Genomic DNA, 14,840 nt, shown 5'->3' on the forward strand with positions numbered 1-14,840 from the left:
AGGCGTCCAGGAGGCATCCTGATCAGATGCCCAAGCCACCTCATCTGACTCCTCTTGATGCGGAGGAGCAGCGGCTCTACTCTGAGCCCCTCCCGGATGACTGAGCTTCTCACCCTATCTTTAAGGGAGAGCCCAGACACCCTGCGGAGGAAACTCATTTCAGCCGCTTGTACAGTAATCCCTCCTCCATTGCGGGGGTTGCGTTCCAGAGCCACCCGCGAAATAAGAAAATCCGCGAAGTAGAAACCATATGTTTATATGGTTATTTTTATATGTCATGCTTGGGTCACAGATTTGCGCAGAAACACAGGAGGTTGTAGAGAGACAGGAACGTTATTCAAACACTGCAAACAAACATTTGTTTCTTTTTCAAAAGTTTAAACTGTGCTCCATGACAAGACAGAGATGACAGTTCCGTCTCACAATTAAAAGAATGCAAACATATCTTCCTCTTCAAAGGAGTGCGCATCAGGAGCACAGACTGTCAGAAAGAGAGATTAGAAAAGCAAACAAATCAATAGGGCTGTTTGGCTTTTAAGTATGCGAAGCACCGCGGCACAAAGCTGTTGAAGGCTGCAGCTCACACCCCCTCCATCAGGAGCAGAGAGAGAGAGAGAGAGAGAGATAGAGAGACAGAGAAAAACAAACAAGCAAAAATCAATACGTGCCCTTCGAGCTTTTAAGTATGCGAAGCACTGTGCAGCATGTTTCTTCAGGAAGCAGCTGCACAGAAGGTAGCAACGTGAAAATAATCTTTCATCATTTTTAGACGAGCGTCCGTATCGTCTAGGTGTGCGAACAGCCCCCCTGCTCAATCCCCCTACGTCAGGATCAGAGAAAGTCAGCACAAGAGAAAGAGAAAAGTAAGCTGGGTAGCTTCTCAGCCATCTGCCAATAGCGTCCCTTGTATGAAATCAACTGGGCAAACCAACTGAGGAAGCATGTACCAGAAATTAAAAGACCCATTGTCCGCAGAAACCTGCGAAGCAGCGAAAAATCCGCGATATATATTTAACTATGCTTACATATAAAATCCGCGATGGAGTGAAGCCGCGAAAGGCGAAGCGCGATATAGCGAGGGATTACTGTATTCGCAATCTCGTTCTTTCGGTCACTACCCATAGCTCATGACCATAGGTGAAGAAAGGAACATAGATCGACCGGTAAATTGAGAGCTTTGCCTTGCGGCTCAGCTCCTTTTTCACCACGACAGACCGATGCAGAGCCCGCATCACTGCAGACGCCGCACCGATCTGCCTGTCGATCTCACGCTCCATTCTTCCCTCACTCGTGAACAAGACCCCGAGATACTTGAACTCCTCCACTTGAGGCAGGATCTCGTTCCCAACCCTGAGAGGACACTCCACCCTTTTCCGGCTGAGGAAAAAAATTTAAAATTAAAATTTAACTTTGGATTACTAAAATGGCTCGTTTTAAACATTTCTTTTAATTAAAATTAAATGATTTAACTTAAATTGTAAAACTATTGGTCCTGCGGTGGCTTGGCACCCTGCCCAGGATTGGTTCCCTGCCTTGTGCCCTGTGTTGGCTGGGATTGGCTCCAGCAGACCCCCGTGACCCTGTGTTCGGATTCATTGGGTTGGAAAATGGATGGATGGATGGATGTAAAACTATTAGTAAATGACTGAGCCCTTTTCTTTACCAGTTTGAATTTAGCTGCTGCCCTTTTTTCCCACTAAGGAATCATTCCTGTTACTTACTTTCCAAATGCTTCTTGAAAAACTCAGCTGATTTTCTTCTTCTTCTTCTTTTGGAAGGGGTTGCCACAGTGGATCATCTTCTTCCGTATCTTTCTGTCCTCTGCCTCTTGCTCTGTTACACCCATCACCTGCATGTCCTCTCTCACCACATCCATAAACCATTCGCATAGGCAGGGCCTGTCTTAGGCCACTGCAACCTATGCGGCCGCAGTGGGCCCCGCACTTTCATAGGCCCCGTGCTAATTCTATGTGTAAATTATTAAATTAAACCATTATAACTTATAATCATGTATAGGTCAGCGTGTTTATTCTGTTTTTATGTTTTTAGTGTTTTTTATCTATTACGTCGTTGTTTCAAGTGATTACGACAAGTAAATAAAATTGAAAAAAAATTGTAGCTGCTCGGGTGCTTTATCTCTAAACTCGTCATTTAGGGGAACTTGGGGTAAGATGAAACAGACACCATTCTTAACCTTATGATGGCTCAGCTCAGTGAAACCAATCAAATAGGAGGAGCTATTTATGGAGATGATGTTATCGATTTTTTGGATGAATAGTTTGAAATTTACCGACAGTGGTTTAAATTTTCTCTTTTCTGCCAGACGAAGATTTTTTCACCGGTGAGTAAAGCTTGTTCCTCAGAAACAAGCGTTGTATAAAATTCGAAGATCCTGTACATTGATAACCCACCCTATGTTAACAGTCAGCCATAGAATCATCGGCACGTCAACTTGTATCTTTATACAATTTGTTTTATGAATAGTCTCTCATTTCAAATGTTTAAGATAGTTTTACAAAATAAAATAATGTGATTCGTCTACCCAAACGATTGTTTCATCTTACCCGTAGTAGGGGTAAGATAAAAAAAATTTTTTTTCACAAACACTTGCTCAAAACGTACCGATTCATCCCTAAGCGACAAGCGTATGCATATGCAGATCATTAACAATAATTTGACTGAAAATTACTGGTAAAAAGCAAAAAATGTGGATTTGACAAGGAATTTTAAAAAGTGGTTCATCTTACCTCAAGTTCCCCTAAATTGGTAGACTTAAGGTATTTTTTTAAATTTTATTTACTCGTAATCAAATGCAAACGTGACATAATCAAATGCAAATTGTCGTTCAAACGTTAAATCACGTAATCAAATGCAATAACGACGTAATAAATCAGTAAATACTTTATTTTGTTCATTTTTCATTTTTTTAACTGTGGCATCTGGTGAAAGAAGCTTCTCGCGCCTCAAACTAATCAAGAATTACTTGAGGTCAACAATTCACGAAGATAGATTGAACAATTTGGCAATTCTTGCTATTGAGCGTGATCTATGTAGGAAACAAAATTTTGATGATATACTGTATGACTCGTAAAGTAAAGTTAATTTGATCGTGATTTTGTACTTAGTAAAGAATGAATAAAATGCAAAGACGAATTTATTTTCTAATACAAAATCTTAATTTTCACTTATTATCCTTATCCCTACCCTGACTGGGCCCCGCGCAATCCGTTTCGCATAGGGCCCCGCAATTGTTAGGGCCGGCCCTGCGCTTAGGCCTTCATCTTTTCCTCTTCCCTGGCATCTCTATCCTTAGCATCCTTCTCCCAATATACCCAGCATCTCTCCTCTGCACATGTCCAAATTAACGCAATCTCGCCTCCCTGAATTTGTCTCCCAATCGTTCAACTTGAGCTGACCTGCTAATGTACTCATTTCTAATCCTATCCATCCTCGTCACACCCAGTGCGAATCTTAGCATCTTTAACTCTGCTATCTCCAGCTCTGTCTCCTGCTTTCTGGTCAGTGCCACCATTTCCAACCCATATAACATAGCTTGTCTCACTACCGTCCTGTAGACCTTCCCTTTCACTCTTGCTGATACCTATCTGTCACAAATTACTCCTGACACTCTTCTCCACCCATTCCACCCTGCCTGTACTCTCTTTTTCATCTCTCTTCCACAATCCCCATTACTCTGTACTGTTGATCCCAAGTATTTAAACTCATCCATCTTTGCCAACTCTTCTCCCTGCATCCTCACCATTCCACTGACCTCCCTCTCATTTACACACATGTATTCTGTCTTGTTCCTACTGACCTTCATTCCTCTCCTCTCTAGAGCATATCTCCAACTCTCCAGGGTCTCCTCAACCTGCTCCCTACTATCGCTACAGATCACAATGTCACCAGCAAACATCATAGTCCACGGGGACTCCTGTCTAATCTTGTCTGTCAACCTGTCCATCACCATTGCAAATAATAAAGGGCTCAGAACCGATCCCTGATGTAATCCCACCTCTAACTTGAATGTATCCGTCACTCCTACCGCAGACCTCACCACAGTCACGCTTCCCTTGTACATATCCTGTACAACTCTTACATACTTCTCTGCCACTCCCGACTTCCTCATACAATACCACAGCTCCTCTTGAGGCACCCACGGACGCAAAGGTCCACAAAGACGCAATGCAACTCCTTCTGGCCTTCTCTAAACTTCTTCATCAACATCCTTAGAGCAAACATTGCATCTGTGGTGCTCTTTCTTGGCATGAAACCATACTGCTGCTCACTAATCATCACCTCACTTCTTAACCTAGCTTCCACTACTCTTTCCCATAACTTCATGCTGTGGCTCATCAATTTTATTCCCCTGTAGTTACTGCAGTCCTGCATATCCCACTTATTCTTAAATATCGGCACCAGTACACTTCTTCTCCACTCATCAGGCATTCTCTCACTTTCCAAGATTCCATTAAACAATCTGGTTAAAAACTCCACTGCCATCTCTCCTAAACATTCCATGCTTCCATAGGTATGTCATCTGGACCAACAGCCTTTCCATTTTTTATCCTCTTCATAGCTGTCCTTACTTCCTCCTTGCTAATCCGTTGCACTTCCTGATTCACTATCTCCACATCATCCAACCTCTTATCTCTCTCGTTCTCTTCATTCATCAGCCTCTCAAAGTACTCTTTCCATCTGCTCAACACACTCTCCTCGCTTGTGAGTACGTTTCCATCTTCATCCTTTATCACCCTAACCTGCTGCACATCTTTCCCAGCTCGGCCCTTCTGTCTAGCCAATCGGTACAGGTCCTTTTCTCCCTCCTTAGTGTCCAACCTCTCATTCAACTCATCATATGCCTTTTCTTTAGCCTTCGCCACCTCTCTCTTCACCTTGCACCTTATCTCCTTGTACTCTTGTCTACTTTCTGCATCTCTCTGACTATCCCACTTCTTCTTTGCCATCCTCTCCTGTATTTCCTCATTCCACCACCAAGTTTCCTTTTCCTCCTTCCTCTTTCCAGATGTCATGCCAAGCACCCTTCTTGCTGTCACCCTTACTACATCTGCTGTAGTTTCCCAGCTGTCTGGTAACTCTTCACTGCCACCCAGTGCCTGTCTCACCTCCTCCCTAAACTCAACCTTGCAGTCTTCCTTTTTCAACTTCCATCATTTGATAATAATAATAATAATACATTTTATTTATATAGCGCCTTTCCCATGCTCAAGGCACTTACAGAATATAATAAAGAATGGCAGCGTATACAGTATATAGCATTGCACTAACCAGATAAATAATTGATCCTTGGCTCTGCCCTCACTCTCTTCCTCTTCTTGATCTCCAATGTCATCCTACAGACCACCATCATATGCTGCTTAACTACACTTTCCTCTGCCACCAGTTTGCAGTCTTCAATCTCCTTCAGATCAACTCTTCTGCATAGGATGTAATCTACCTGTGTGCATCTTCCTCAACTCTTGTACGTAACCCTATGTTCCTTCCCCTTCTTAAAATATGTATTCACCACAGCCATGTCCATCCTTTTGGCAAAATCCACTATCCTCTGACCTTCTGCATTCCTCTCCTTGACACCATACCTACTCATCACCTCCTCGTCTCCACTGTTCCCTTCACCAACATGCCCTTTGAAATCCGCTCCAATCGCCACTTTCTGTCCCTTGGGTACACTGTTCATCACTTCATCCAACTCACTCCAAAAATCTTCTTTCTCACCCATTGCACACCCAACTTGCGGTACATATGCACTAACAACATTCATCATCACGCTTCCAATTTCCAGCTTCATAATCATTACTCTGCCTGACACTCTTTTCACCTCCAAAACACTTTTGACATACTGTTCCTTCAGAATAACTCCTACCTCATTTCTCCTCCCATCCACACCATGATAGAACAATTTGAATCCACCTCCGATCCACCTGGCCTTACTCCCCTTCCATTTAGTCTCTTGCGCACACAATATATTAACCTTCCTTCTCTCCATCATATCTGCTAACTCTCTCCCATTACAAGTCATACTGCCAACATTCAAAGTTCCTACCCTCAGTTCCACTCTCTTTACTTTCCTCCTCTCCTCCTGCCTCCGGACACGTCTCCCCCCATTCTTCTCTTTCTTCTTCTTCGGCCAACAGTAGCCCAATTTCCGCCAGCAACCTGTTGGCTAACAGTACTGGTGGAGGTTGTTGTTAACCCAGGGCTCGACCGATCCGGTATTTTTCTCCTTTAAAAAAATTTAATAAAATTCCTACACAGCTCCTTATTGGCAACCAAAACACAAAGATTTTAGGAGTAAAATGTATTTTTTTAAATAATTCCCACACCAGCAGAAAACACAAAAACTCTCAGCTGTTTCTCCTTAATTTGCAAAGATGGTGTCAGCAGGTCCCATGTCCGTATTTACTCTTCAGTAGTCACAATATGAATGCAACCTCAATATACTTGATCTCAAATCACATGTCTACCAGTGGTGGCTACTCCAAGACTACAAGTGAAGCTCTACCTCATCTAAAATGTCACAACAACAATTAATCGTATATATACTGTTACAAAGAGTGTGTTACAACGTGTTTAACTTCATGGCTAGTTCATTTAGAATCAGCAATAATTTATTGTGGGTCATCTAATATGATTTGTTTTCTCTTACATTTCCATGGCAGAATGATCCATTAAAACCCATTGAAGTCAAGCTTCACTAAACTCAATGGCACTTCAGAATATGCTTTGTTTTCAGTGCAGCAAAGCTAGACATTTACTGGACAAATGCTTCAAAACCTCATTTCCAGGGAACTAGCAAGCCAGCTAGCTAGCTGTGCATAATGGCAGACAATGCTAATATTGTTGACCTGATTTTGGTCAAGCCATTTGATTGTCTTCCTAATGAGAAGAGACTCAGAATTAAACAACAGGGCAGATCAACGTGCAAAACTGATTGAATGAAATATCAAGGAAAAATAAGTGGTGTTTTCAGCCTCCTGGTAAGGTGAGGTGGCTGACTTGAAGTGCTGTGACAAAGAGAAAGTAATGTTGGCCATGCCTCCTAATGAAACCAGCTCAGGTTGTTTGGTGAAAACTGGGTTTTGGGCATGTAGTTAACTTTGACAGAGTATAAAAAAGACATGAGAAAAGCAATGAACATGTGAGTTAATATGCACGGTTAAGTTGTCTTGGCAGGGTCAGAGTAGAACATGCAATTAATGATGGTGTTTGTATTCAGGTGGCAAAGCACAATGAAACAGTTAACTGTTTAATTGACATCACTTGCTTGGCCGTCAAGAGCTGGCATTCAGAGGGCATGATGAGGGTAGTGAATCTGATAACAAAGGGAATTGCAGAGAATTTACTGAAACATTATCCAAATATGATTCTGTCTTTGCGACACACTTCGAGTCATCTTCTATGTTTTCTGGCATGTCCCATTCCTTTCAAAATAATTTGATTTCTGCTATTGCAGCCACTGTTGTTGATGAAATCAAAGGTCATGTTCAGACTGTTACCCTTTTTTGCATGACAAGTAAATGAGACAACTGACAACTGACATTTCGTTCATGTCACGAACAACTGTCTGTTATAGTTTGATATCTCAAAACTGCATGTCAAACTCAGGAGTGATTTTTTGGATTTTTTGATATTTCAGGGGGGAGAGATGCCCAGTCTTTGATGCTTTAAATGAAAACATGCAAGGCTAAAATTACAAAGAAAAGGCTCAAACCTATGATGGGGCTGCATCATGGCTTCCCCTCTGAATGGACATCAGGCTAAAGTTAAAGCAATTGCCGCCAGTGCAATATTTCTACCCTACTATGCACACAGAATGAACCTGGTGTTGTCTCAGGGCACAAAATGCTTGACTGTATCCAGAATGTCTTTTGCATCTCTCTCTGGGCAGAGTGGTGGCTCTGAGGCTAGGAATCTGCACCAGCAATCGTAAGGTTGCCGGTTCGAATCTCGTAAATGGCAGAAGTGACTCTACTCCATTGGGCCCTTGAGCAAGGCTTGAGCCAGCCCTGTAAGTAGGCCATCCAACCTGCAGGGGAAAACTTGGCACTCCAGCCACCATAAAAAAACCCACACTGTTTCATTCCATCTGAACTAGTGTAGTGCTGAGGTGTCCCCCAGCTGTATGCCTACACTCAGGTCCTAATCTGTGATCCTGAGGTGGTTTGTCATGTGGTGGATTCAGCAACACACATTATCAGTGCTTGCTCTTAACCTCCTCCTCTCTGTGTTTGCCATATTTTTTCTAAATCTACCAAAAGGATGTCTTTTCTCGAATCTACAGGGTGTTCATGTTGAACACATATGAACAAATCTTCTCAGAAACAGATGTGGTCTTTGACATTGTGTACCACAAGGCTATGGGTGTTCTTTATTGCAAATAACTGAGAAACCCCTTGTCTTTGCAAAGGAGAAGAGGTCAAATAAAGCTTTCAAAGCTGTTAATGCAAAAGCAAAAATTTTCACGTCAGACACTCAAAATGAGTCTAGGTGAAAGAGTCTGTGTCTGGATCCCCAGGAGTGCTACAGAAATCTGTACATGGCTATCCTATACAATCTTATGGAGCAGATTTCTCAGTGTTTTTCAAATTTGGAAAGTATGCACTTCCTAGAACTAATCAATCCAGGGAAATTTGTTGAAATGAGACAGGTGTTTCCTGAGGAGGCATTCCAAAGTGTCCAGAAAAGTTATGGCTGTTTCTTTGATTCAGGGAAACCAAGATCTGAACTCCAAGTTCTATAGCCAAATCGTGACTTACAGGGCAAATGATTTCTTGTGATTTCTAAAGACATGGAGTTGAATAATAAAATGCCTGAGCTATACAAGCTACTGTCTATAGTAGCAACAATTATAGTGGGAACTACATCAGCAGGTGTAGAGAGGAGCTTCTCCTGCTTAAAAATGAGTCAAGCCTTACAGCTGCAACACCATGAGCAAAAACCAGGCAACCTTGCTCTGCTGACCATTGAAAGGAAACTGGTCAAGTCTTTGGAAAAGACTCCCAATTGGTAGACAGGGTCAAAAACAATTTTCTACAAAAATAAAGGAGGGCAGAATTTACATATAAATGGCATGATGCAGTAATTGACTATATTTATGATGTAGGCCTAAAATGTACTTCCTCTGTTTGAAAAACAACTAGCCACCACTGATGTCTACTGTCCTAATTCTTGTAACAATGTACATTTTGGAATGTTTGATTAATATTTACTACATATAAGTCAATGTACATATTGAGAAGATGCCAGACTTGCACGCATCACTTTCATGGTATATGATGAGGGGGTTACATCATCACTCTCACGGGGGGCTGCTATTTGTTTCTCACCACCTTCGTATGTATTTTGATTGACCTAATCACAAGTGAGTTTACACCTTTTTTTTTAACATGGTCAACATTTGTCTGATCACATGTGTGAGAGGTTGTGAGTTTGAACCAGGTCCTAGCCTTGCTCTGATTGACTGGTAATTATGAAAGTTGTTTTATGTGAATTGTGTTACACCTCTAGTCTCTCTCACACTAGTATCAACTACCATGTATGAGAATTTAAGAGACATTACTCTTATTACTGTACTTGTGCCAGAATCTGTTGTAGCAGAGGTGAAAACCTGCTTACTCTGAAGACTGCGGAAAAAAGCGAACTTAATTAGAGAGACCAGACATTCTCTTTTTCCTGGATGTGTCCTTTTTTAGACCTAAAATATTAGTTTGAACTTCACGTTACTCATAAAATTCCTAAAATTGTCCAGTATTTCGTTTTGCATGTAAACAAAAATAAGTCAACATATTTTTGTTCATTCCCTGCACTACCACTAGATGATGTTGTTAAGATACACAGAGGGGTTCATTGAAGTAAAAGCATTCATGGAATTTAGGCTGGACTGAAAGTTGACAACTAGGAGGATGGGACTAACTTTGTGATGTTGGAATGTAAGATAATCTCTCTATATATAATATCCAACATCTGTCTGTCTGTATGTCTGTCCGCTTTTCACAAGAGAACTAGTTAATGGATTTAGATTGGATTTTTTTCTATAATTTGCTTGAATGTTCCTGTTGATTTTGCGATTTCTCTTATCGTGCTAAGTATTATAGAGCACTTGCGATACTGATTTATTTGTGTGAATCTGAGAAACACACAGCAGGTTCAGGGGAGGGGGCAAAGCCCTTCTCACTCACTTGCCAGCTTCGCGGTTTTCCTTACCTTTGTTTAGCTAGTGAATGAGAGAACTACTTAATGGATTTAGATCAGGTTTATTTCTATAATTCACTTGAACATTACAATTGATTTTGCGACTTCTCTCATCACACTGAGAATCATAGTTTGCTTGCAGGAGCGATATATTCACGCTAATCCGAGACAGAGGTTGCGGGCAGAGGGGAGGGGGGAGCCGGGCGGGGCCCTCCTCACTCACGCACCAGCCTCTGTTTGAGATGATCTACATGCTACATTAGCTAGCAATACCTGTTTGTTTGTTGATTTTAAAATTTTGTCCTGTTTCACGACTATGCGGTTGGAGCCACGGAGGACAGCTAGTAAGGTATAAAAGAAACCCAGATGTCAGGCTAAATTTTTAGACAAGTGGAAAAATAAATATTCATGTTTTTGGCATGGACACAGTAAGTCCTATGTCATATGTAATATCTGCAGAACTGGCACATACTGTATGTGTCAGTAGCAAATAAAGGCGCCAAGAAGCTTATATTCTATAAAGCATAGTAGATGAAAAGGGTTTTGTGTAACTATTGTAGCCAGATCCCCAAACCTTTGATTAAATCACGTAAACACCACTCATATCAACTGCACACAGACAAGTCACAGTACACCAATCCCTCTTTCCTTTTCTTTTTTTTTACATTCTTCTAGATCTCTTCTTGTTGTCCTCCTCTTCCTCCGACTCCAGCCTCCCACGTGAGACGAGGAAGCCCCTTTTATGCTGGACTCAGAAGTACTTCAGGTGTCACGACATTGTGCAAAGGAAGCACTTCTGGGTCAGGCGGAAGTATCTCAAAATAGGGACAGCCATTCCCTACATCTCCCCATGAGACCCAAGAGGGCTACCCAAGAAGACAACAGTTCCCAGTATGCCCTGTGTTTTGTATTTGTATGTTCAGTAACAAGTTAAATTTATATTGATGTTGATTGATATTCCTCTTGTTGGTAATTTCCAGTAGAATCTTAGTGGGTGGGATTTTAGAAGGAAAAGGAAGTTCTTAAAAAAAAGGTATTTTGTCTTTTCTGAGAGAACCTAATGAGAAAACTGACACGATTTTACAGGTATTAAAAGCTACAGTTAAGAATCATTATCAACGTCTGTGTGTTGTCAATCAATTTTATACCCTGCAAGTGCATGTATGGGTGTACCAGCCCATGGACACTGCCACCTAGCATATAGGACAGCATACCATCCTGGAATGCTGCCCCTGTCCATCCATTTAATTATCTTGTCCTTGAATGAGACCTCCATCCATTCCAGTTGAAGCATAAATCCAGGGTCACCTCCTATTGTGCTACTTAATGGTTATGAGAAATAACAATTTTAACTTGTTTCATTAGGTTTCAAAATATTTCAGTAAAACTTAATTTTTTGCAACCAATGAGAACTTCTCCTATGTTATCATAACAAGGCAATCTTCATTTTTTCTCAGCTGATATGAATTTTACTTTGCTAAAAGGTAAGACTTCCAAGTTTTAAAAGAGCTATATATTTTTTTTTATTTTTTGCATTGTGGAAGAAAATGGCATCCTTTCAAATGTTTAAACCATACTATTATTTTTAATAAAAATAAGCTTAGAATTTTCCATAAAGGCTTGTTACTTTAGGGAAATATTTTGAGTGCCAGTTTTTCTCCCTGTTCTCTTCCTTTAAAACCAAAATATCTGACTACAAAATACACAGAGTATGCAAGCAAACCCAAGGAGTTTTTTAGGGTCAAAGATGAGGAATACACACACCACAAGATCCAAATGTGTAAACTTGCAACATTTTCAGAAAAAGCATTAAACCTGGTGGCTCAGAGGATTATTAAAAGGATAAAAAACACTTACAGTTGGCTAAGAGAACATGCTTCTAGCTTCAGTTGAATTATATGAAGTTATGGCAGGGCAGAGGATACTAGCAAGTTGAAAACAATTGCTATCTCAAATTATATGGTGAAGAGGAGACTTGAAGAAATCAGATTACATTCACACACAACTCCTGTACAAACTGAGTGCCTTTGGTCAATTTTGTGTTCAGCTGGATGAGTAAGCAGACATTGCTAATGCAGCTCAATTACTTGGGGTACCTTCTGTCCTGAAAGGAGGTGCCTGGAAGGACACTGATTGAGGAATTATTAACACTGCTAAAGGATTTCATTGCAGAAGTAGTACTGAGACAGGGGTTTGGAGCACACACTGATACAGTGCATTGCCACACCCACCACGTTACAAACCAACTCAGGATCCCAGATTAGGACCCGAGTGCAGCCATGCAACGGGTGACACCTCAGCACCACACTAGTTCAGATGGAATGGAACAGTGTGAGGTTTCTTATAGTAAGGCTGGAGTGCCAATTCTGCCACCAACCCCCTAGTTTTTCCCTGCAGGTTGGAGGGCCTACATGCAGGGCTGGATGCAGATTAACGTCATACCCAGGACGGAGCAATTGCAGGTTAAGAGCCTTGCTCAAGGGCCCAGTGAAGTAGAGTCACTTTTGGTGCTTACGGAATTCGAACCGGCAATCTTCTGATTGCCAGTGCAGATCCCCAGCCTCAGAGCCATCACTCCGCCTGAAGTGGTATTGAGCCAGGAAAAATGTGTCACCATTCATAGTTATGGTGCAGCTGTGATGACAGGCCAAGAGTGGAGTTACTGCTAGGACAAAAGCTGCCAACCCAAACGTCATAACTACACACTGCATGTTGCCTCGCCAAGAATTTGCTTCCAGAGGTATGCAACCAGAACTTCATTAAACTGTGACTGCTGTGAACTTTGTTAAGTCATAACTATTGCAGTCACATTTGTTTGGCCAAATTTGCAAGGAGATGGGCGCTGATCATGACACAGTGCTGTTTGATTCTGAAGTCTAGTGGCTCTGTCATGGCAAAATTTTGCAGTGGGTGTTTGAGGTATGCAAGGAGCTTTCAGAGTTGTCATACAAGATGTTGCATAGTTTCTTTTTTCTGATTTAGAGTATATAGTATGTGAATACTATACTTGTGAATTTCCCCTTGGGATTAATAAAGTATCTATCTATCTATCTATCTATCTATCTATCTATCTATCTATCTATCTATCTATCTATCTATCTATCTATCTATCTATCTATCTATCTATCTATCTATCTATCTATCTATCTATCTATCTATCTATCTATCTATCTATCTATCTATCTATCTATCTATCTATCTAGTAAAAGTAGCCTCTCTTGATAACTTGCTTAACTGCCTCAATTTGTCTATCCAAGGAAGTGACACATCTGTTGTGGAGGTCAGTGGCAGAATCACTGCATTTATAAAGAGCTATAGACAAAAATATTACAAGATGGAGTAATCAATATGTTTCCCAACCTAACAGACTTTTATTTATGAAAATAATGTGTCAGTGGCCACAGTGAAAGAATTGGCCACTTCTCACTTAATTGCACTGAGGAAACAATTCAGTGCCTACTTCTCTGATGTTACCATTGATGCTTGGGTCTGGGTACATGATCCATTTGCAAGAACTGCCAACAACTAAAAGTGTTTTGATAAATGACCTGGCTGTTCTTTAGTTTGGAATCTTTATATAACTGAAGCTGGTTTGGTATAATTTGATAATTTTTTTTTATTAATTGATTTTTTGGTATGTGACTGTCTCCATCATTTTTGAAGATAAACATGGAGGCACTGCATGTTTAAGCCTTCGGTATATATTTTTATATAGTATGTTGGGATTTTTGGGTGTTCATTTAATTTACAATATTGTACTGCACTCCTCAGGTTAGGAGATCTTAACAAGCTCCTAACTTAATTAAATTGATATTTTGGAGTTATGCGCACACTGGAATCTGTTATCAATGAAGTGCTCTTTAAATAGGGGAGAGGACATTTAATAATCAAAACCACAAACACTTTGACTGAGAAGTATTTCCACATCTTGTACTGTTGGTAAGGTTTTATCATTAATACCCCTTCCAGAGCATGCATTTATATGAATCGTGTAATATCTTAATCAGATGTGAATTTATGATATTTATGTTTAGATCTGTTTGTCTGGCCCTGAGAAGGGGTAGAGTCCTGTAATGCACCAGCTTGCTGGACAACGGTGTGAATATTCATTGATAGACAATTTCTAACCAGGATACTATGGCTATATTGGCCCTCTGGACTTTGTTACTTCCAATATCCAATTAAGGATTGTTTGCCTGCCTATTTTGAAACATGTTTAGAATTTTTGAAGCCTTTGAGCTCAAGTTAAATAATGTTGGAAATCTTTGTGCAAAAATAAAGAATATTTTTATAGTATAGGTTCGGTATTTGTGAATTTTTAGTACTTAATGTGAACAAAACTTTTTTGCTAAATGACTTTGTTGTTCTTTAGTTTGGATTTGAACAATTAAAAGTGGCCTTTGAGGTAAGGCAGAAGAGCAGCACCCTCTCACAAGGGTGTTCCTGAACTCACTGCAAAGACTATGTAAATATTTCTTTCTTTTCCTACCGCCAACCTTTGTGAGTTCTCTTTCTCAGCACTTTCTGCTATCAAGAAAAAATACAGGGCACATTTGCATGTGGAAGATGATATCAGTGTCTGCCTATTATCCATCAAACCCAGAATTGAGGAAACGTGCAGCCAAAGA

The sequence above is a fragment of the Erpetoichthys calabaricus genome, chromosome 4, assembly GCF_900747795.2.
Source record: "Erpetoichthys calabaricus chromosome 4, fErpCal1.3, whole genome shotgun sequence".
NCBI classification, from domain to species: Eukaryota; Metazoa; Chordata; class Cladistia; order Polypteriformes; family Polypteridae; genus Erpetoichthys; species Erpetoichthys calabaricus.